This window comes from Scyliorhinus canicula, chromosome 12, assembly GCF_902713615.1.
Source record: "Scyliorhinus canicula chromosome 12, sScyCan1.1, whole genome shotgun sequence".
Taxonomy (NCBI): domain Eukaryota; kingdom Metazoa; phylum Chordata; class Chondrichthyes; order Carcharhiniformes; family Scyliorhinidae; genus Scyliorhinus; species Scyliorhinus canicula.
The window spans coordinates 36421256-36447102 of NC_052157.1; positions in this window are offsets into that span (position 1 = coordinate 36421256).

Consider the following 25847-nt stretch of genomic DNA (forward strand, 5'->3'; position numbering starts at 1 on the left):
GATGTGACCTGAGGGAATCTTCTGATTATTAAGTTTTGGTATCTCATTTGTTGATGGTGGATTGATGTGAAGGTAACATTTGAAATTCAGCACAGATCTTTCTGTTGTTTATGCATAAAGGGAAAACAGATGTTGCAGTTTAAAGATTCAGCACATTCAATAATGGCCACATAAGAAAACAAAACAGTTCAGTATAAATGCTTCATGACAGGTGTTATCTCAGACTGAACTGTGAAGCACCAAATATAAAAATTGTTTAGACATGTAATGGAAGCTAGAACAGTCTTCATGCAAAAAATATAACTACTCATGGATAAGCTATGCTGCAGAAATTTCTCCAATGGCTCAGTTACTAAAATAGACATGCAGTCAGAACATCACTAAAATTCAATCGATAAAATGGCACCTGTTAGTTCATGAAGTGCTGCCTCCTTGTCTTAACCCATTCTGGATGCAAAGTAATGCCCTTCAAGCAAAGATACATAACCACTTGCTCTCTCTAACTGACTGAGAAAACTATGGTACCTCTTTAGACTATAGCTTGAATGTTCTTTTTTGTCTCTGTAATAATCCATGAGCGGGTTATGGGCTACAAATAATTTCAGCAACAATGGAATCCTCACAACTATCTAAAATGAAACACAGGGCCTGCAGAGGTTGCAGGTCAGCAGAGATAGATGTACCATCTGCGAGAAGTCAGCAACAACTGCCATCCAGCTGATAGCTATGGACAACAGCAGGCCTCAACTCTGCCTCCTTCTCCTTCCAGACAAACTCTTTTGAGGGTAATGTCGCTGAGTGGGAAGTAGGTCTGATGCACTATCAATTACGACGAGACGAGAGTAGAGAGTAATCAAGGCTTTATTACACAGAGATGTGTGGCCTCCTACAGCTGCTGCCAAAATGGCTGCAGTTCGGAGAGCACACACATTTATACTCCACCTAATGGGCGGAGCCAGCAGGCAGGGATCCACCCCCGTACCTTGTAGTACAGGGGCCTTACCGTAATACCCTCGTATGCAGTGCAGTATATATAATATAATACAACAGTTGAGACTACCACATTCACCCCCTGTTAAAAATGAGTCCAGCGGGGGTGGTGGAAAACTATTTACTTACAGGTTGTCATTAAAATTTCAGAGGAGGTTACAAATTTAGACGATCTGGCGCTTTGATCCATCGTTGAGAGCGCCGCAGTGCTGGTGGCGAGTCAGGCGTTGGCTCGGTCGTCGGTCACTCCGGGAGCGTGTCGACATCCTCTTCATTCCCGGATGGGACCAAGGGGAGGATGGATTGTCCTGGAGCGGGGGCTGTGGCGGGATGTGCCGGGGTAAGGGAAGATGGTGCCGGGGCGAGGGGGGGGGGGTGCTGGGACCCAGCTGGTGCCAGGTCCTGAAGGGAGATTGTGTCTTGGCAGCCGTCGGGGTTCACTACGTAGGCGTACTGCAGGTTCACGTGGAGTAGCTGTGCCCTCTCAACTAACGGATCCGCCTTGTGTTGCCGCACGTGTTTACGGAGGAAAACAGGTCCTGGAGCTGCCAGCCACATTGGGAGCGAAACCCCGGAGGTGGACTTCCTTGGGAAGGCAAAGAGACATTCATGGGGGGGTTTCGTTAATCGCAGTACACAGGAGCGACCGAATGGAGTGAAGGGTGTTGGGGAGGACCTCTTGCCAGCAGGAGGCCGGGAGATTTCTGGACCGTAGGGCCAGCTAGATGGCCTTCCAGACCGTGCCATTGGTTGTGCTGGTCGTCCTGCTCAAGGCAATGCCCCTGTTGAGCAGGTACTGACGCAACTCATCGGACATGAATGAGGATCCCCGGTCGCTCTGGACATAGGCGGGGAAACCGAACAGAGTGAAGATGGTGGTGAGGGCTTTGATAACGGTGGCAGATGTCATGTCGGGGCATGGGATGGCGAAGGGGAATCTCGGGTACTCGTCAACCACATTGAGGAAATGCGTGTTGTGGTCGGTGGAGGAGAGGGGCCCTTTGAAGTCCACGCTGAGGCGCTCAAAGGGGCGGGAGGCCTTCACCAGGTGCGCACGGTGTGGCTGGTAGAAGTGCGGTTTACACTCCACGCAGATCTGGCAGTCTCTGGTGATAGCCCTGAGTTCCTTGATGGAGTAGGGCAGATTGCGGGCCTTTATGAAGTGATAAAAGCGGGTGACCCCTGGGTGACAGAGATTGTCGTGCAGGGTCCGGAGTCGGTCTACTTGTGCGCTGGCACATGTACCTCGGGATAGGGCATCGGGGAGCTCGTTGAGCTTACCGGGGCGATAGAAAATCTCGTCCTTGTAGGTGGAGAGCTCGATCCTCCACCTCAAGATCTTATGGTTTTTGATCTTACCCCGCTGTGTGTTGTTAAACATGAAGGCAACCGACCGTTGGTCAGTGAGGAGAGTGAATCTACTGCCGGCCAGGTAATGCCTCCAATGTCGCACAGCTTCTATGATGGCTTGGGCCTCCTTTTCGGCGGAGGAGTGCCGAATTTTGCAGGCACGGAGGGTGCTGGAAAAGAATGCCACGGGCCTGCCTGCCTGGTTGAGGGTGGCGACCAGAGCGACGTCTGATGCATCGCTCGCGACTTGAAAGGGGAGCGTCTCATCGACCACGTGCCTTGGTGATGTCCGCCTTGATACGGTTGAATGCCTGGTGAGCCTCGGCCATCAATGGGAAAACGGCGGATTGAATGAGTGGACGGGCCTTGTCCGCATAGTTTGGGACCCATTGGGCGTAGTACAAAAAGAACCCCAGGCATCGTTTGAGGACCTTGGGGCAGTGGGGGAGGGGGAGTTCCATGAGGTGGCGCATGCGATCAGGGTCGGGCCCTAGAACTCCGTTCTGGACCACATAGCCGAGGATGGCTAATCGGTCCGTGCTGAACACACACTTCTCCTTGTTGTAGGTTAGGTTAAGGCGTTTGGCGGTGTGGAGGAAATTGGAAAGGTTAGCGTTGTGGTCCTGCTGGTTGTGTCCACAGATGATGACGTTATCCAGGTACGGGAAAGTGGCCCGCAGTCCGTACCAGTCAACCATTCGGTCCATCTCCCGGTGGAAGACCGAGACCCCGTTAGTGACGCCGAAGGAAACCCTAAGGAAATGGTATAGGCGGCCATCCGCTTCAAATGCTGTGTACTGGCGGTCCGCCTTGCGAATGGGGAGCTGGTGTTAGGCAGATTTCAGGTCTACTGTCGAGAAGACCCGGTACTGTGCAATCTGATTATCCCCAGTTTTTACCACTTGTGGTGAATGTGTAACCGCTATAAATTCACACTGTACATTACTGTGTCCCTGTGGGCTCCATCTGTAGCCGTTGCACGACTCTGCCCACAGTGGGAGATGAGGAGCATGTACAGGGCTCTGCCCTTGGCTCCGCCCCAGCAGGAATGTATAAGTGCTGCGGTCCTACGAGATTCCCCCTCAGTTCAGTATAGTCGCAGGCAGGCTCAGTTGTAAGCCGATTAAAGCCACAGTTTACTTCAACTCGTGATTCTGAATGAATTGATGGTCGCATCAATTTAATCGTCTTAAAAACTACTATGGAATCAGCCCTCAAACCTGACCGACTGGAACTCGATCCACAGGCCGCAGAAGCAAAATTATTTTTTTTGCATTGGCTTCGGTGCTTCAAGGCCTACCTGGCTGCGTCGACTACCTCCTCTGTTACAGAAGAACAGAAACTCAGTCTTCTCCACGCATGGGTGAGCCATCGTATTTCAACTCAACTTGATGTAACTGACTCTTATACTGAGGCCCTCGCGATACTCGACCGCCTGTACGTGCGGCCCGTGAATGAAGTCTCTGCGCGGCACATCTTTACTACTCACCGCCAGTGCCCTGCAGAGTCGCTAGAAGACTACCTACATGACCTTAAAGCTCTAGCACGAGAATGTAACTTCCAGGCCGTGACAGCCTCCCAGCACATGGAACTCGCCGTCCGAGACATGTATGTTGCAGGGGTCCAATCCAATTATGTGCGGCAGCGTCTTCTCGAGAAAGGGGCCCAGGACCTGGAGGACACGGTAAAAGTTTAAATGCGTTCCCGGCTGATCACGCGACCCCATTGTGGACCCCCGACCAGAGACTGCCCCAGGCCTGCGCGTGCGGCCACCCGCCCACCACGGAGGGCTATCGTGCCACTTTTGCGGCCAGCCTCAACACTCCTGGCAGCACTGCCCGGCCCGCAATGCGACCTGCAGCAGCTACGGGCGGAAAGGGCACTTTGCTAAGGTCTGCCTGGCCAAAGCTAAAAACTCTAACTCGAACCCTAACCCGAACACTCGCTCCTCCAACTCACAGGTCCGCAGGCCCTGCAATGTAGCAGCGTGTCTGCCGACTCCGCCTCCGCACAACATGTGCGACTCATGGGGGCCGCATCTTGGGAATCCTCCCCCACGCGGCCGGCCATGTGCGATTCATGGGGGCCGCCATCCTGGGCGCCATCTTCCTCGCCGCCCACCACTGCGATCCACGGGGTGGCCATCTTGGACACCATCTTCCTCGCCGCCCACCACATGCGATCAACGGGGACCGCCATCTTGACCATCACCCGATATGCCACTCGACTACTACGACCTCCGCGGACAGTCATCACGGGGCCACCACGGGGCTAGCCAATGTGCGAAGGCTGACTTGGCATTGTTTGCTTGAGGGTGCAGCTGGAGGCAATCAAGCTTGATGTGGAGATCCATCGTTTTAAATATCTATGTAATAAATTGATGCACTATCAATTACAACGAGACGAGAATAGTGAGTAATCAAGGCTTTATTAACAGAGATGTGTGGCCTCCTACAACTGCTGCTGAAATGGCTGCAGTTTGGAGAGCACACACATTTATACTCCACCTAATGGGCGGAGCCAGAAGGCAGGGATCTACCCCCGTACCTGTAGTACAGGGGCCTTACCGTATTACCCTTGTATGCAGTGCAGTATATACAACATAATAGAACAGTGGTGACTACCACAAGGTCCAACCCCCTCCAGCTGCCTTATGTAGCACTAGCTCCTTTTCCTTAATTTCTACCTTGGCCCTCACAAACTTGATCCTTGGCAAAGGCTACAAATAAGTTGCAATATGTTTTGAACCTTTCCAAAGGTTCTGTAATTATCTGCATCCCTTTCAGCTTCAAACCCATGCAATTTTCTAGTCCTTCGATGCAGCTAACGCCCTGCGCATGTCCAAATATACACTTGGAGGCGCGAATAATTGCAACAATGTGTTGACCGTGGAGATTGTGTGTTGGCAGGTTTGCATTCAGACCAGATTTGCTCCAATTCTTAACTGTTCATACAAAAATGGCTCCTGCATATGGTAACTTGATGGGCGCTGTTCAAGATTTTGTTAGCGTAGGAATATGTGATTTTCACTGTTGTTTAGAGCTGCTCCGTGAACAACACTGGTCAGCAGAGCAATCCGAAAGGACTTTCAGAATGTTCCATAAATGTCATGGCATCACATGCTGCAAACATTCCTCACGGTTTTAAACAACATGGGGCCGGATTCTCCAATAATTGGGCTATGTCCCCACGCCCGCTCAAAAACTGGCACGAATCACTCTGGACTTTTTTCTCGAAAGTCCAGGGTGATTCTCTGTTTATAAGGCGGCTTTCAGGGCTCCGGAGTGCTCCACGCAGCTCCGGCTGCTGATACAGGGCCCTGCACCTCCGGCCGCGGTTCCGCACGTGGCATGGCAGACCCACACAGGTCAGTGCCGAAGATGTAGGCACCCCCAGATTGCGCGTGCCCACCAATCGCTGGCTGCTGATCATGGGCCTGGCCATCGTGGAGGCCCCCGACGGTGACAGATCCCCCTGCCCCCCCCCCCCCCCCCCACCAGGACCGCCACCGCATCCGCGACTCCGAGCTCCCACCGGCTGGAACCATACGTGAACCACGCCGGAACTCGGCCGGTCGTCCGCGGAGAATCGCCACGGGGGCCTCTTTCAACGGCTGCCGCCCGGCGTCGCAGGACCACACACGCATGACTGGTGGCAGTTCTCCGGTCGCTGGAGTATCGCGCGAAGGTGTCGCAGGTACGATGCCCCACTCTCCGCCCCCGTGCCGGGCGCGATTGCGGCGTAGAGGCTCAGAGAATCCCGGCCATTGTTTTTGCATTGGGGACATTGTAACATCATTATGTTGCGCGAATGTAGTGATGGTCTATCATGGCCAATGGCATAAGTTCATACCTTTGGTGTTGACTATTTGGCGACGTCAGAAACAGACCTTCCCTTTGACAGCGTCTTCCAACCTCTCAAACTCTACCCCCCAGAAGAATAAGGGCAGCAGGCACGTGGGCACATCGCCACCTGCAAGTGCCCTCAAGTCACAAACCATCAGCTCTTGAAAATGTATCCCCGTTCCTTCACTATCACTGGGACAAAATCCTTAACTCCCTCCCTAACAACACCCTGGCTGTAAATCGCTGAATCAGCTAGGGCAGTTCAAAAAGACAGCTCACTACTACCTTCTGAAGGCAATTAGGGATGGGCAACAAATTCTGGCTTCCCCCGCCTTGCCCACACCCCATGAACGAATAAAAACAAAACAGTGGTTTTATACCGCAATCTAAATCTAGTACAGCAGTGCCCTGACTTGAAAGCCCAGGGACGACAGAACCCAGAAGTTTGTATTCAGAAATCAGAGCGAGATTCAGAAAGATTTTAAACGGATTCTATTCAGCCGATCATCGATTTCTAAGGCAGAAATCCATTTTCTAGAAACTGCAGCCAGACCCTTTCAATGGGATATATTATTAGTATTTGAATCCTTGCTGAGAAAGGCCAGAAGGGTCGTGTGGTAAATGAAAAAGTAACACGAGTTGAGTCGGAGTATTCCTTTGAGCTTGTGATTGAGTTATATTGCTAGAGTAGCCTGGACTCCATCCCTATATTCCACCTGATCCATGCTATTCATGACAAAACATTATCTGCTCCTGTTAACCAATTCCTTTCTGCCAGCAGTTGCATTCTGTTGATCAATTTCAAACAACTTCAAGATTTAAGATGCAACAAATGAAAACATTTTACGGTTAACACAAGTCTGGAATCTTTTTGAGGTGTAACATGCAATAATGTTTCCTTCTACTAATGGCCTGGATTTTGCAGTCAACAGTGAAGGAACAACACTTGCCACTGACCTCAAAGAGAGCTGCACAATGATCCAGTGATCTCCGTGACATGGTTTTCCCTTTCCCAGTAGCAGTTTAAATTTGGTGTCAAGTCAAGTGGATTTCCAGGTACGCAGCGACAGTAGAGCAAGCAACCAATCATATTGAAATTTCCGCACAGTCAGAAAACCAGGAGATTAGAGGAACTGCTTATTATCACTTTTAATTTAACATGCCTGACAGCAAAGTAAATGATTGGCACTGTGGCACAGTGCTGCTTCACAGTGCCTGGGACACGGGTTCAATTCCGGCCTCAGGTGACTGTGTGGAGTCTGCATGTCCTCCCCGTGTCTGCGTGGGTTTCCTCCGGGTGCTCCATTTTCCTCCCACAGTCCAATGGTGTGCAGGTTAGGTGGATTGGCCATGCTAAATAGCCCCTTACTGCGCAAAAGGCTGGGTGGGGTTATGGGAATAGGGTGGGGGAGTGGGCCAAGGTTAGGGTGCACTTTCAAAGAATTTTTTTTTTTTTTTTATAAATTTAGATTACCCAATTATTTTTTCTATTAAGGGGCAATTTAGCGTGGCCAATCCACCTAATCTGCACATTTTTGGGTTGTGGGGGCGAAACCCACGCAGACACGGGGAGAATGTGCAAACTCCACACGGACAGTGACCCAGAATCGAACCTGGGACCTCAGCGCCGTGAGGCGGTTGTGCTAACCACTAGGCCACCGTGCTGCCCACTTTCAAAGAATTGGTGCAAACTCGATGTGCTGAATGGCCTCTTTCGGCGCTGTAGGGATTCTATGATTAAGAGAGAAATTAAAATATCATAAGAAGCCAATTTTAAAATATATTAAAAAGATAGAATGTTTTATGGTAATGGAGAAATTCCACAGACATAAAATTAGTTTTCCAGTGTTCAGTAATAATCATGAAATCAGTGCACTGTTAAAGACCCTGTCAGATCTCATTCAACAAGTTGCACTGTTATCAACGACTTTTACATTGAGACCAATAGTGGCAGTTCTGAGCAATGCAATTGATCTCCATTGACTGGGGTCTAGGGGGACCTCACACCGCATAGAATCATTGACAACTTCTGGAGTTCTGCATTATTTTTTGTGCCTGTGGACTCTCAAAGATGCTGCCAATGGAGTAATGATGGTGAATGCTGACAGTTTCACCATCATTACCACCGAGAAATCCAGTTCAACATTCCTCCACAATTAAAGAGACATGATTACAGATGCTGGAGACAACACAAAGGGGTGAAACAAATGGATGAAATTCAAATCTTATTTCAACTCTAAAGATTCTACTGTCATTAATCCATCAAAAATGACTGGGAACTGTGCAAAAGATCAAGCATTGAATTGCACTGCCCAGAGTTATCCTTTGGTGCATGATTCAGGTGTGTATATTCAGCTTGTTGAACTTTGGCAACAGATCTTTAATGGCTCAGAAACTGAATTACCCCATTAATTTTTATTGTCTGCTTCTGAGGCTGCATCTAAGATTTAAAAATAGGTCCTGGATTCAGTGGAATTTGGTCTTGAATCTGACTTCTGGATTCACGTGTACTTCAAAAGCTGCCCATGTAGTTAAGATGTGGAGATGCCGGCGTTGGACTGGGGTGAGCACAGTAAGAAGTCTTACAACACCAGGTTAAAGTCCAACAGGTTTGTTTCAAACACGAGCTTTCGGAGCACGGCTCACCTGAAGAAGGAGCCGTGCTCCGAAAGCTCGTGTTTGAAACAAACCTGTTGGACTTTAACCTGGTGTTGTAAGACTTCTTACATGTAGTTAAGGAGTGTACTCTGGAATTGAGTGAGGCATGAGTGCGCATGAGTGCGGCCTCAGCCGGGATCTTTGATTCATGTCGCATTACATCCACCCCCCCACCATCTGGCCTGGACTTGCAAAATTCCACCAACTGTTCTGGCTTGAGACAATTCACACCTCTTTAACCTGTGATTATCCCTCTCTCTGGATCTGTAATGATTTGATTACCCGCAAATGCTCGCATTCCAAGCATTGTCCAGCATCTCTGACTTTGTCTATATAAATGTTTCTGGAACATATCTCTCCATTCACCTGAGGAAGGAGCTGCGCTCCGAAAGCTCGTGTTTGAAACAAACCTGTTGGACTTTAACCTGGTGTTGTAAGACTTCTTACTGTACTCTGGAATTGGCAGGGAATAGAAAAAGCAATGTTGAGAACTTTAGTTTGGTGATATAAATCGTGCATTTGAGCCCAAGTGTTATATGTTGAAGCTCCTGTCCAGGGGTTCATACCTCAGTGCAGGATTCAGGGACTATTGCATTGTTGAAGGTACCATCTTTCACATGAGATATTAAACCAAAGGTCCTTCATGCTTGCTCAGTTCGCTATCAAAGTGCTTTTCTGATGTATTTGTTGTTTGCGAGAGCTTGCAATGCACAAATTGGTTGCTGCATTCTTCTACAAAACAATGGTAACTAAACCTCCAAAACCAATTCATCTGCAACAAAGAGCCTGCATCAACACATGGGTAGTACCCTCAGCTTTCAGTAGCTGGTAGTGCATTCAAGTTCTCTGCATCCAAGAAACCTGAACACATAATCCAGGGTAAAAAAGATTTTTATGCAGCACGTTGTTGTCCATTGCTTATAAAAGCAAGTTACAAAAATAAATTATATATGTATATTTGAAAAGCAATTGTTTTCAGTGCAGTGAGATTAATAGGACACCTCTTTCAATAAGCCAGGATGGACAATATCAGCCAAATGGCCTGCTGCTGTATTGCATGATTCTATGATACTTCAGTGCAATATTGATAAAGTGCTCCATTGTCGAAGGCACTGGCCGTGATCTACCGGCCTCGTTGCACCTGACTCAGGATGCAACGAGGCCGTTAAATCTTGTGCAAGATTCGCAAGCCTTTCGCAAGATTTAACGGTCTCGCAAGATCTAATGAGATCTAATGAGGTGTCACGATCTGGATCCCGCCCATAATGGGACCATAAGGACTTCCTCATTGGTAAGTTGGGGAATTGGAGGGGTCTGGAGGCTATGGTGGGGGGGGGGGGGGGGGGGGAGGAGGGGGGGGGGGGGGGCGATCAGAGATCGGGGCACCATCCCTTCCTGCACTGGTGAGTGGAGCTGATTAGTACAGGAAATGGGACTGAGTGTAGCTTCAGTGGGGCATCCCATACCGAGGCCCAGAAATGAAGCAGAGTCCCATTTAATAGTGGAGTCGTTCTCGGTGCTGCCAGCACCAGGTAACGCCCGGCTAAATTTGCCCAACACGGGATTCTGTTTCATTTCCATTAAATCATACCCGTAGTCTTCCAAATGAGACATTAAACAAGTCTACCCCCTTGGGTAGATGTAAAAGATCCCATGAGGAAAAGCTGCGGTCCTCTCGATAGTACCCTGGCCAAAATACATTCTTCCAATATTACTAAAACAAATTATCTGATTATTTTATCTTCACTGTTTGTGGGTGTCAGTTATGGGCAAATTGGCTGCTGCATTTTGTACATTTTATATGGAAAGTAACTAATAGATTTGGAGCAATCCTGAGAGGCTCCGTGAGAGATGCATGTCTTTCTATTCCATTTTGGATATATCCTGAGGATGTAACACATTTTATGTAAATGCAGATTATCACTTCACCTGACACCAAGCACTGTCACATGCTCAGTATTTCTCCCTGCTCTTCATGGAGGGGTTCATCTGTAACTTCCAGTGAAACACGATGATCTAAAAAATCGACCCGTGCATGGATACGCAGTATGGTCTGAACCTCTGTGCCCTGGTCTGATGCTGGCATGGGGATTGGCTGAAGACAGAATTGCTGAATTTGGGACACTTTGCATTTCAAACAGAAATTAGACTGTCCAAAATCAGCCTGCGATTTTGAAGTCCATTTGGAATACTAAACAGGACATTAGTCCCACAGGTGAGAGCTGAGAATATTACCAGCAGAGATGACATATCTTCCGAGCCAACAGCTGAACCTATTTGCACATGATTAATAAAAAAAGAAGCACCAATGAGATCATACAAATGTCCTTAATCACATTTTACCACACTGCCACTTATGTTAATAAAAGAACAATAAGGGTCAATTATAATGTAAGGACGAGATTGGATTTTAAATGTTTTAATGTGTATCTATATATATTTGGATTAAAACACATAGAGTGTATTAAATCAGCAGAATCTGAAGGCTAGTGATCAGATTCTGGTGAATATTAATTATTAAATCAATTAACACAGAATAAAGCAAAATCAGATTATTGTGCATCATTTATGTCATCTGTTCCCAACAATATTCTTGGAGTGAAAGCCCTTATTGTCGAGATCCCAGAGATTGCAGTAAAATCTATAATTGACTAATACAATTTCTTATCTGGTTAACTTTACTGGCAAGGATTTTTATTTTATCCAAACTGTAGGCTAATCAAGCTAGAAGAATTGTAATCAAAGCACACCTTTAGTAGAGCACTTATTCAGCCTTTTGAAAGATTGCCTGATCTATTAACAAGTTTTGAAGATGATGGCATTGTAAAGAAATGCAAATATGTCAAAAAATTGTGTTTTTAGAAGTAATGGAGATATATTTGGCAGGCTTAATGTATGGCGATGAATTGCATAAAAATACATGTGGGTCAATAAAACAAAGAGAAGAAACCTTTTGTGTTTCTTTCCCTTAAGCTTATAGAGGGTTTGATCTTGGACCTTCAAAGCAAAATAAAAACCTCCTCTTTGCAGTAACATTAATTTAATTATTGCTAATCTCTTTATTATTGATATGGAGATGCTGGAGTTGGTTTGGGGTGGGCACAGTAAGAAGCCTTACAATACCAGGTTAAAGTCCAACAGGTTTATTTGGAATCACTAGCTTTCACCTGATTAACCTGACGGAGGAGCTGCGCTCCAAAAGCTAGTGATTCCTGATTAACCTGATAGAGATGCGCTCCGAAAGCTAGTGATTCCAAATAGACCTCTTGGACTTTAAGCTGGTTTTGTAAAGCTTCTTACTCTTTATTATTGCCAATTATATTAAAATTCAGCATTTTAATTGACATGTTCATTTCATTTGAAAAATCTGTTCAATTGTAAAATTGTTGCTCATGAACTAGGCCTCAATGTATACGACAGAACATATTGATAATATGCAAGTACTTACGCTTTGCAATCCATGAAATATCAGAAGTTGGTTGTGTCATGATAGATCTTTCAATAACGCTGCTTCTTATAGGTTGTTATGTTCAACATGTGACGACATCTGAAATCATAAAACAAACCCATCAGGCTAAATCTAATAGAGATAAATCGTATTCTAATATGAGTTGTTCACAGTGTAACATGTGCTGGTTCTCTCATAGAAACTGCCTAAGAAGAAGAAGCATTCATTTGACACTTTTGCTGAGTTCTATACCAGCTCAACATGATACAGTTCAATCATTTCCTTTGTCATGACCTGTAGAGAACATGATCACAGTAGGAAGCTTCAGGGTTACAGAGGCAACCCTCATCAGAAAGTACATTTGAGAAAACATGGTAATGTTGTACGCATCGTCTAGTGTCAAGCTGCAGAGAAAGAGACAGGACAATGCAAGAGAAATGAATTTTGTGTCCCAAATTGTTGGATAGAATGAAGAACTATGCCAACCAAGGGATGAATGTTGCAATATTTTTAGTTATTTGATAATGACCAACTCTGAAGGCCACTATGACAACAGGTGTTAGATAAACAAAAGTAGTTTTAAGGGATTTGTATTGGCAAACATTATAAACAAGGTGTAGTTTTAGATGTGTTTAATTTAATGTTCCTGTGTCTGGCAGAGTAAAACGTATAGTTAGATTCATGCTGGACAAAGGCGTTTGGACATGTAGAGGTTGACTAAGTTCCAACGGTGTTTCTATTGTGCTTAGAGAGTGCTGCAGCATGAAGAGTACATAAATAGGCCAGCAGAAGTATTCTGTGGGGCCTTGTAGGAGAAAGAAGCTTTGAAGTTTTAGTTTTAGCTGAATTTGTGGGCAGTTGGAGGAGGACACTGGGGAGTGAACAGGAGAAGTCAGACAGGACAAAGGAGTTAAAAGATGCTAGCTTCCTAAGGAACAATATACAAGCAAGATAACCATTGAATTGGGATTGAAAAGATTTTTAAGACACCTGCAGTCAAGGGAACAGAGACCCGCAGGGTCGGGGAATCGCCCGGGGCCAGCGTAAATCCCGCTACCGGCGTGGCCGGAATTCTCCGCCACCCGGGAATCGGCAGGGGCGGGAATCGCGCCCTGTGATGATTCTCCGGCCTGCGATGGGCTGAAGTCCCGCCACTGTCAGGCCTCTCCCGCTGACGTGGTTTAAACCACTTCTGTGCCGGTGGGAGCAGGCGGCGTGAGCGGACCCTGGGGGGGGGGGGGGGGGGGGGGGACGCGGGACGATCGGACCCCGGGAGGTGCCCCTGGCCCGGGATCGGGGCCCACTGATCAGCGGGCGGGCCCTGTGCCACGGGGGCACACTTTTTCTTCCGCTACCACCATGGCCCCCACCATGGCGGAGGCGGAACAGATCCCCTCCACCGCGTATGCGTCGGTGGTGACGTCAGCGGCCGCTGATGCTCCGGCACATGTGCGGACTCACGCCGACCGGCGAAGTTCCTTTGGCCAACCCTGACGCCGGTCAGCGTAGCGCCAAAGGCCGTTGGCGCCAGTCGGCAGAGTGGGAGCCACTCCAGCGCGGGCCTAACCCCTAAAGGTGCGGAGAATTCCACAACTTTGGGGAGGCCCGACACTAGAGTGGTTGGCGCCATGACCCCCCGCCCCGCCGGGTAGGGGAGAATTTCACCCCATGTTATTGTTCAGAAGAACTCAAGAAAGAGTAAACAAAGTGTTCTGAGTTAAAGAGACAATTGCAGTAACTAGATATAAAGTGGGACAGCAGCCTTCAGGCAGAGATGAAATGTTTGATGTCATTTTAATACAGTCTGGGAATCAAGATAAAGCAATTTGCACAGTAGTCAAGACAAATAAATCCTAAAGGAGTTGATGTAAAATCCTGCGCAGGACTCGCTGTTAAAAGTGGAGCAGAAGCTTTATTTAAAAGAATAATTTGGAAAACCTGGTCTGGATTTTGAAATGCAAGGGGAAAGCATACTTATGAAGAAGATTTTAAAGTGCGTTTTTAGGAGTGAAATTTGGAAACTTTCATGTGACAATGGTCTGGAGGGAATTTGATGAGAAGTCCACAGACCCTAACTTGGGTTCAGAGTGGAGTGTGTATTTGACCACAGATACCTTCTGTGCTCAAAAGGGGCTTTCTGTGTGAATGAGACTATTGTAGCTTAAGAAGTGTTTTGCAGTTACTGTTAATCATTAACTCTGTATGTATTTGTTAAACTAATGGGGACTAAATGATTATTGTATAATAATCAATCATTTCATGTTTAATAAATGTTTTTTTTCTTATTGTTAAAACTAATTAGCAGTCCCATAACTCTGTCCCTCCACATTTTATTTTTTTTAAAGTTGAAGTTACCGTCTTTCAGCCAGAGTTTCATTCTGAAATCTTCTCGTCCAGTTTTACCATCAGTTACACAGACAACTTTGCAACGTTTTTGTTGGGAAACAATTGATATTTAATTGTGATCTGATTGGCCAACACATAAATAAATAAATAGCCAGTAGCCAGGGGGAAATAGCGAGGACAAGATAGAAAGAGGAAAGCGAGGGAGGACAGGGGAGTGGGGCGGGGGAGGGGTGGGAGCCAAGGTGAGGTAGCAAAACCAGCAGGAAAAAATGGGGAGCAGCAATGAAAAAGGGGGGGATGGGAGGAAGGGGGTCAAGGAGAGAGGAGCTGGAGGGGAATAGGGAGGATTGTACGCAGAGCAAGACGGCGATAGATTATAAATAGAGAAACCTAAGAAGGAACCTTTGTGACTGTACAATTAATGAAAACGAACAGCAATGTATATCATTTTGAATATGCCAATAAAAAGATTTATTTAAAAGAATTGTGATCTGAGTATTATTTGGTAGAAAGGCTCCTATCCCGCAGCAGAAGTTGGACATTAAAGTTGATTCTCATGATTGAACACCAAAAGAAAACCCACCAGGGTGTTAATGTGACCAGATATACCCAGTGCAGGATAGGTCGGCGAGATAGTGTAAGAAGAATTCTGAATCAACACTGGGTGTTGGCACCAACACACAAAGGTGATAACTTGCTCTGACAATCCTGCTAACTGGCCCCTCTGCTTCAGTTGAGATATACCAATTTTAGTTCTTCAAAAGACTTGTTAATATGCTGCAAAAGAGCCATGGCAATTGTTAAGTGGGCAAAGGTCAAGCGTCTTTAATTCAAAGTGGGGACGTTTATGAAGCAATGGGTTATTAAGTCATGTGGAGCCAGCACTAAGCTGTCCTTTAGGAGATTACATGAAGCTGAAACTTCTGAAAATTGCTGCTTTTTAATTCTGTTTTCACTTTGTCAACGAATGTGTGTGTGTGTGTGTGCATCTGTGTGTGTCTGTGTGTGTGTGTTTCTTATAAAGTCCTTCGTCCTCTTATTTCCCAAAACGCCCACACACTGCTTGTTGCTGTAGCTGATATGCAGGCTGTCATAACAATAGCTGGAATTTGGCAAAGCTGTTCTCTCACAGCACTCACTCCCGGAGCCGGTTTGGCAGGTTCTGGCTTCTTCTTCTTCTTCTTCCCTGAAGAAAGAAAGAGGAAATGAAAAGTGATATAGAGCGTGAAAAGGGAGAAATCCGTGCTCAGCCCTGATCACTCCAGTTAACAATCTCTGCTGCATCCAACCAGCTAGCGAGCAGATATTTTGAAAGCCGCAACAGACTTTTGTGCATGGGTTAACTTCTCAAAACTTTCTTGAATTACTTTATAGTCCTTCTGATACATCAGGATTCAGTGCTAATTTCCTCACAATTGTGATAGAATCCCAGAAGTGCTTTTCGTGAGAACGAAGCGACCAAACCTTTGAGTCTAATGTTTAAATTCTTACTGTTTAACTGGCATATCTGCTGCTGAGGGAATCTCCCCTGTAGTTAGCAGAACAGCCATAAATGTTTTTTTTAAAATAGGTTCCTCACAGTTTTTTAATCTGTTGAACAGAATGCATAGAAGATTAACCAATTGATAGCAGTTATGAATGCATGGGTGTATCAAGCAATCTCTGATGCCTTCTCAGGACTTATACGACCTATGACCTTGGTTACCTTCAGGGTTGCCAGTCTTGACCAGGTGGGGGAGATGCTCCCCTTCAGTAGGATGATGCTATTGCAAATGCTGAAGGCCTTCACTTTCCTTGGGGGCCCCTCCAGCATGTTTGCCAACAAGCACATGAAAAACAATGCAGCATTTCTGCCGCATCCTAGGTTATCAGGATCCACAGCTGTTTCAGTCAGAGACCTCGGTGAACAGCTAATCTTATCTCTGACACTGTGCTACATACCTGCACATTGCTTGGAGCCACCGTGTGTTGAGTTCACCCTAATGCCAAGGCTATGCGGCAGATAATGTGCACCCAGTACAAATAGAGACATGTTTCTGAAAGTAGACACTAGCAGCTATATGTTTAGCTCCTGGTGAATAGAGAAAGACAAGCCACAAAGCAATTCCAGAGATTTCATTCAGATCTCACATCTTGCTTAAAGGCAAACAAAATATTAGATTATCCAACTTTGCTGCGGCTCTTTATGAATTTACCTGTGTGTCAGTAGAAAAACGCTTTGACAGTAAATTTCACTAACTTGTTAAGACTTGTTAAAAGCTACAGAATCCTCCTTCTGGCAAGCATACTGTCAATTTTAGATTAATTTCATTGAACGAGCAACCAATGGCACCTGGGCATTTGGATTCAATCACTTATGCATTTGGTATGGGCCCAACCTGACGGAGAATTGGACAGTGTGATTCTTAATGTTGGTGCTTATAAGTTTTAAACTGTGGGCGGGATTCTCCATTGGCCAATGCAGGAATCACGAAACGCGATTTTGAGGCCAAATTGTGGTGGGTGCAGGGTTCACGCCAAATCGCAATTCTCCGGTGCCTCAACAGTTGGGTCAATGAGTTCCACTCCTCATGTACAATAAACGCCGTTGGCATATTATTTGTGGGCCTGACCCGGTATTCTTCGGGGCCTCTGCAATTCCGCCTCCTAGAGGGGGAATTCCCAATGCAAGGTTTACTTGCATATTTAAAAATCATGGCTCTTTAAAAGAATTATCCAATTAGTCTCAACTCCCTACTCGTTCCCTAGGCTTGCAAGGTTTTCTCCTTCAAGTGTATATTCAATTCTATTTGCAAATATACTGTTGGGGGGGGGGGCGTGGCTGTTCACAGGGTAGGGTAAGTGCCAACTTATTTATAGTAAGAAGTCTTACAACACCAGGTTGAAGTGAGGAAGGAGCAGTGCTGCGAAAGCTAGTGTTTGAATCAAACCTGTTGGATTTTAACCTGGTGTTGTAAGACTTCTTACTGTGTTCACCCCAGTCCAATGCTGGCATCTCCACATCACAACTTACTTATGAAAATAGTCACCCAGAAAATGGTAGACAGGAAAAAAATCAGGTCTAACACTTGGGTAACTATAAGACTTAGCACAAAAGAGAAAATGCTGGAAAATCTCAGCAGGTCTGGCAGCATCTGTAGGGAGAGAAAAGAGATCACGTTTCAAGTTCAATGACTTTGTCAAAGCTCTTTGTCTGTCTTTTCCTGCAGATGCTGCCAGACCTGCTGAGATTTTCCAGCATTTTCTCTTTCGTTTCAGATTCCAGCATCCGCAGTAATTTGCTTTGATAAGACTGAGCATCCCTTTCCTCTCCCCAACTTACTCCCTATGCTCCAATTCCCTCCCAAACATCCAATGCCTCCCTGACTCTCTGACTCCCCCCCCAACATACCCTCAAACCTCCAACCAATCTGACCTCACTATTCTGCAACTGTACCCAGCTGGAACCCTACCACCCTGCTACCCTACCCACCCAGCCACTTCCACCCTACTACCCTAACCAGCTGACACCCTACCCACCCCGCCATCTTCCACAATAACATCTAACCAGCTGGCACCCTGCTCACCCTGCCACTTTCCACCCTACTACCCTAACCAGAGAGCACCCTATCCATCTCTCATGCTGCCATCCTAACCAGATAGCACCCACCCACCCTGCCACCACCATTTGTTTATTTGTGCATTATTCATATAATACCTGACCACCAATCTTATTCAACAACTGTCAGTACAGTTTGTCTCTAAAAACATTGACCTATCTGACCAAGTAGTGACTTTATTATGTTATTGGTCTGCTGGTTGGGGGAGGAATGTCCAGCCAGGACATTGGGAGAACTCGCTGTTCTTTTGCATGGGCAATCATTTACTTCCAACTTAACAAGTGGCTTTAACCCATTCAACAGCAGTAAATATGAAAGTTGCCCTCATTTATGGATCTGTATCTCAGTATGTTAGGTTCAGGATAACAGTGGGGTTTGCCTTCCTACCCATTTTGGTCTCTGTTCAATGCATTTGTTTTCTCTCTTGACTCTCATACAATACAATTCAATATTCCAACAAGACAATTTGAGCACCGAGCAACATTTATTATAGGATCATAGAATCCCGACAGTGCAGAAGGAGGCCATTTGGCCCATTGGGAATGCATTGACCCTCCGAAAAAGTACTCTATCGAGGCCCACTCCGCTGCCCTAACCCCATAACTCTGTAACCCAACCTGCACATCCATGGACACTAAAGGGCACTTTAGCATGGCCAATCCACCTCAACTGCACATTTTTGGACTGTGCGAAGAAACCAGAGCACCTCGTGAAAACCCACACAGACAGGGGGAGAATGTGCAAACTCAATGCAGACATGGTCAGAATTGAACGCGGGTCCCTAGAGCTGTAATGCAGCAATACTAACCATTCATGATAGGGATGACTAAAACACATGAGAATAACGGTTTTCACTGGCTGATTCACAAGCAACAAATGTACCTGAGTGAGGATCATTGCAGAGATGCATTTTCACGGACTTTATTCATGAACACAAAAGGAATTTATTAATCAGAATTGTTCAGCAGCCTCATGGCTCTAGCTGGGTTCCAAAATGTCTTTGCCTAGCTGCCTCTCTCTCCATGAGGTAATTCCACACGAGTCCTGATTGGTCACACAGGCCATGTGACCCCTGCTCTGCGGTGGTGCCATGAAAGGGACAATCACCACAATCACCTTTTTCAAAAATTGTGGGCGGGATTATCCCCTACCCGGCGGGGCGGGCGGGTCCTGCGCCGTGGAGTGGCGTGAACCACTCCGGCGTCGGGCCGCCCAATTAGCTGTGGAATCCTCCGCACCTTTAGGGGCTAGGCCAATGCCGGCAGGGTTGGCGGCATGCCAATCGGTGCGGAAGGGGCTTGGCGCAACGCCAAAGGGCCTCCGCCGGCCGGTGCGAGTTGGCGCATGCGCGGGAGTGCCAGCGTGTGCTGGCGTCATCCTAGCGCATGCTTGGGGGGAGGGGGGTTCGTTTCCGCAACGGCCATCGCGGGCCAGGCCACCGTGTGGGCACCCCCGAGGCCAGATCCCCCCACCCCTCCCCCGAGGACCCCGGAGGCCGCCCGCAGAGCCAGGTCCCGCCGGTAAGTACCAGGTGTAATTTACGCCGGCGGGACCGGCCTAAAACGGGCGGCCGCTTGGCCCATCGGGGGACGGAGAATCGCCGGGGGGGGGGGGGGGGGGGGCGCTGCCAGCGGCCGCTGACCGTTGCAGCAGAATTCCCGTCCCCGCCAAAACCACGGCGCCGGAGAATTCGGCAGCCGGCAGGATTCACGCCGCCACCCAGTGATTCTCCGGCCCAGCGGGGGGGGGGGGGGGGGGGGGGGGAGTTGGAGAATCCCGCCCTGTATGTCTGAAGATGCTTGTCTAATACCACTCCCTCGTGATAATCTGTAATCAGTTGAATTAGACTGCATACTTGTTCCAAAATTCTAATGACAACAGATGTATGTAATGCACATTAATTTACAATTTGAAATTTGGAAAGTCTTTTTTTATACGTACACTCTTTTACTTCCAAACTGGAAGGCTAATTTGTCATGGGTGATGATAGTGAAGAATTATTGCAATAGGTTGTGACCTCTATGTCAGCTGGTATTTCTTCAAATCATTCATTACTGATGGCTAAATTTCACTCAACAATGAAGCAGTAAAAAAGATTAAAAAATACAATGAGACTTTCTCGTTTCTCTGGCGCTCACTCTCCCAATTCTGTCATTGTAACACTTATTCTGGAAACAAGCTCTCTTTGTCTCTGGTTTCAAAAGAAGATAATTTACCTGTCATGTTTAAAATCCTTTCAGTTCTGAAGTGACCCAAGCACCCTTACACCATGATGGTATCATCACACTTTGTATCATTATGCAGAAATGTACAATACCTGGGGCCTGAAAATATAATCTGATTACATTTTATTTAATGGCTTATTTCAAATAGCACACAGCCTGGAATTTCTTCAATCTGCATTGCAGCGGTATTTACACCGATTTGGCTGTTTTTAGCTGAGGTTTCCTGAGAATTGCATTCAGTAAGCAGCCGAAAGCAAAAACTGGCCCAACGGAGGCCTGGGAAAGTGTTTATCTTCTGCCATACTTCCTCTTCAAGACCCACTTCGCAAAATTAAAGTTTGAAGTCATCAAACCAAGACCTCTGTGAATTATTTTCATGTTTCACAAAATGCAACTTATAAAACATTTTGCGATGGTTTTTTTTCAATTTTTGATGTAAATCATTCTGATGCTATAAAATACTGAGAGTGCATTTTAGTCGTATCCCAGAGGTACCCCAGAAGATACAGTATGGGACCCCTTGGATGTCCCAACTTAAGGACTCTGTAGAAATGTCCCGGGAACATTCAACTTCCAATGGGCAAACGTCCTACATCAAGGAACCCACTGAAAAGGTCTCCAACTCCAGTCAAAGACTTTGGAAGGTTCCGTTTTACTTCTGAGAAAAGTTACCTAGGAAACATTAGTCAGGAGAAAAACAGGTTTGACTACACATTGACCGCAATCCCCACTCTCCACCCCCCTCAACTCCCCCCCCCCCCCCCCCCCCCGATCCCCCTGATGGCTCAGCCCTCCCCCTACACTCTGACATCCCCAACCCTCAGATTCCCCAACTCCCATGATGTCATCTGCCACTCTGCCCTGCTGGCACCTCACCCACCCACCCTAACACCCCGTCACCTACCACCCTCCTACCCTATCCGGCTGGCACCCGAGCAATCGTCCACCTTCCCCAACTGGCCCACTGCCCACCCAGCACCGGATCCATCCTACCCACCTGTCACTTTCCACCCTACCTCAACTGCCACCTACCAACATACCCACCCTGCCATCTGACCCATGCAACACCTTACCATCCTAACCACCCTGCAATCCACCCCCTTCTACCCCACCCAGATAGCATCCAAACTCCTTTTCAATCTACCCACTCTACCTCACTCACACTCATTCACTAAGATAGTGAAAAGATATTTAAATGTTCCAAAAAATTTTGTTACGTTAGTGAATGAAGATTCACCAAAATACGGCAAACAGTACTTGTCAAGTGAAGCATGGCTTGGCTTCCTCCATCGATCCTACCCTACAAAGAAGGACCCCCTGGTATGCTCTGCATTTCTGAAGAGGCTCAGTTCTGAAGTCCAGCCCAGTAATGCAGAGCTCTGGTGCTGTGTAAAAAAGTAGGAGAAGAGTGGAAATCCGATAGTCTTCGAAAGATTCGGCCTGAAAACAATAATCGTTAAATATCACAAATATGACTGAGTCATGTTGCCCATTCAGAATTGCCAGAAATTCTAGAAATTCATGCAAGCTCACTTTTGGATGGGGCTATGTTACTGAATGATTATGGTTTGCGACAGAGGATACAGAGAATCATCTGGGCAGATGGACTCATGTTTGAACATTTTTTGCACTGAAAGCTGGCCTCCCATTGTGGCTTTGGCAGAAGCTTTCAGGGAATTCCCGTGCCTTTTACATATGTTATTTAACAATATTTTTAGTGAACTTTTAAGATTTTGTTTCAAAAGGTTTACAAAACACAATAACAACACATATATCAGAAAATTCAGGCAACAGTAACAGAAACCCCAATAACAGTAATACTATCCCTAATAATCCTCCCCGCACACTGACCTCCACCCCGCTAACAGCTAGCAGTGACCGACTCTTTAAAGTGCAAAATAAACACCCGGCATCTATGATAGAACCCATTGAACTACCTCCTTATCCTTCTCGAGATACAAGAATTCCATTAAATCACCCAGCCAGGCTTTGGCACTGGGTGGCATCGCCTGCCTCCAGCACAGCGGTATTTGTCGCCAGGCCAACAGCGATGTGAATGCCAGTGTATCGGCCCCGCCCCCTCAACTCTGGTTGGTCTGACACCCCCAATGTAGCGACTAACGGTCAGGGCTCCAAGTCAATATTCAGGATTGTCGATCTGGTGTGGAGAAACGACTTCCAATAGTCCACCAGTTTGGGACAGGACCAAAACATGTGCGTATGGTGATCAGGCCCTTTCAAGCACCGCTCACACTTATCCTTGGCTCCCTCAAAAAATCAACTCATTCTGGCCCTAGTAGGGTATGCCTTAAAAACCACCTTCAACTGTATCAAGCTCAGCCTCGCGCAGGATGACGTGACAGTTACCCTATGAGGGCACTCATTCCACATCTCCTCCTCCACAATGGGCTCTAGCTCCTCCTCCCACCTGGCCTTCACCTCATCCACCGATACTTGCTCTTCTCCCATAATCCGTCTATATATCCCAGATGTGCTATTCTCCTCCGAACCCGCACAGGGAGAGTATCCCTTCAAGCAAGCTGGACGACATTGCCTCCGGGCAAGTTGGAAATGTTCGCTTAACAAAATTCCCCACCTAGAAATATCTGAACCTATTCAGTCTCCCAAACTCTGCTTTCTCCTTCAACCCCTCCCAACTCGCAAACTCCAAAACCCCTCCAGAAACAAATCCCTCACCCTCTCTAGCCCCTTATCTTTCCACCCCTGAATGTAACATCCACTTTTGCTGGCTTTCAGCAAAATTGCACTAAACTGCACGTGTCAGGACAGTCTCCCGTCAGTGGGTGTTAACAAGCTGCTTGTTTCAAATTCGGATGCTGCAGCAATGAGTGATGAATGCAGAATGATCAACATAGTCTTAAACTTGAGTACAGACTTAATCCTTTCCTCACTGTGCATTTATGATAATGGTTGATAATAAATGGGTGACAATTACTTGATGAGTCATCCTAATACAAACACAAATCTCCTTGAAGTCAGATTGAGGCGTATTACAGATTAAGGTCGACTAGGGTGAACATCCATGTCACAACATGGTTCGACTTTGGTTTCATAGCCTGGAAAATGAAAGCATTACAAATATTAAAGTTAAAGATCCAAACTTGATGACAGAAAGGCTAATAGCAATCTCACTCATACCACAACAGCACACAGACTAAAAAGCAACACAAGTACAGCAGACAAGTCTAATCTAGACATTTAGCTTTCTTCCTATGCCAGTCAACAGAGTGCCATCTGGAAAACTAACACAAGTTTATAACTCACCTACCAGACTGTTAGAGATCAGACCCTCTTCCCCTGACAATGCACATTGCAAAATAGCTAGTGGTCAGACATCAGAAAAACTTGCATTCTTTTAGAGTCTTTAACACAGTAGAGCTTCCCAAGGGGTTTCTGAGATGCAGTAGCAAACAGGAGCCACATGAACAAATATTAGGAGATGTGACAGAAGGCCTGGACAAATGGTAGGTTTTAAGGACAAGCAGAGAAGTAGTGGGACGGAGAGACATAGGCGTGGAGTTACAGAGTTTTGGGCTTTGGCAGCCGAAGGCACAGCTGCTAAAGTTGGGGTGAAGGAATTGGGGATGACAAGAATCATAGAATCCCATGGAGTCCCAGAATCACTGCAGAGCAGAAGGAGGCCATTCACCCCCATCGAGTCTGCACCGACCTTCTGAAAGAGCACTCTACTCTACCCTGTAACGCCACCTAGCCTGGAGTGTGGGAGGAAACTGGATCACCAGGAGGAAAGCCACGCAGATACGGGGAGAAGGTACAAGCTCCACACAGACAAGTCCAGAATTGAACCCCAGTCCCTAGCGCTGTGATGCAGCTGTGCTGATCATAGAGGCTGGAATTGGAGGAGCGCACAGGTCTCAGAGGGTTATAAAATGGGGAGCCTACAGTAATAGGGACAAATAGGTACACACAGGTACAGAAATTGAGCTCTTGTTTCGAAAAATATATGTAAGGAAATTATTTTCCCATTACCTTTGTTCCCGTGTTTCCAGGCAATCACTTCACATGATCACAGAATTGTTACGGCACAGAAAGAGGCCATTTGGCCCGTTGTGTCCCTACCAGCTCTCCAAATGAGCATCACAGCTTAGTGCAATTCCCTTGCCTTTTAACCATACTCCTGCACATTGTTTCTATTCAAATAATCATCAAATGCCCTCTTGAATGCCTCGGTTGAACCTGCCTCCACCATTTTCTCACACCACATTTGCTTCTATCGCAAATCACTTTAAATGTGTGCTCTCTCGTTCTTGACCCTTGTCTGAGTGGAAACAGTCTCTCCCTATCCACTCTGTCCAACCCCCTCATGCTTTTGAACATCTCTATCAAATTCCCTCTTACCCTTCTTCTCTCCAAGGGTCCCAACTTCTCCAAACTATCCTTACAACTGAAGTTGCTCAATCCTGGAACCATTCTTGTAAACCTCGTCTGCACTTTCTCCAAAGCGTTCACATCCTTCCTGCAGCATGGCATCCAGAACTGTGCACAATATTCCAGCTGAGGTCTGATTAGTGTAATATATAAATTCAGCATAACCTCCTTGAACCCCCATTAATAAAGCCCAGAATAATATATGCTTTATTAACTGCTCTCTCCACCTGTCCTGCCACTTTCAATGATCACTTCCTGCTACTCTGACATCGGGAAAATTAAATACCAAACTCTGACAAGCTGGTGATCTGTGAAGAGTCTTTGGCTTTGTGTGTGTGTCTTTTGAAAACTGGAATTGTCAAATTTCGGGATGCACAAATTGCTCTCAATTGCAAATCTCACCTTACTTTGGTTCCGTGATTCAGTCATGTTGTCATTGATATTTTATAAAATCATACATTTTCTGTAGATTTACAAACTTAAACGTTGTCACTTAAGCAACAGGGAGCTCACTTTTGGTGGTGAGGTAGATACACTGGTGTGGAATAGCCTAGTATAAGCCACAGATGAGAGGAAGGAGCAGCACTACTGATTATGATTTCATGGATCTGATAGATAGACTGTACAAAAGCATTCACCCAACTGTTGAAATGGAGACATTGCCACCTGAGGAGAACATCCCGTTAGTTTCAGACACCTGGAACACCCTTCTTTCAAATTGTTTATATATTTTTGTTCATTGGCTGTGGGTGTCACTGGCAAGGCCACCATTTGTTGCCCAAGCCTTGCTAGGCTATTTCAGAGGGCCTGGGGACACAGGCAGGCCAGCATTTCCTACCTCAGCAAAGCAGATGGGTTTTAGTGACAATCAACAACAGTCATCCATAGGCTTTTTAATTCCAGATTTTTATTGAATTCAAATTTCACCATCTGCCCTGATAGGATCCAAACCCAGGTCTCTGGATTACTAGTCCAG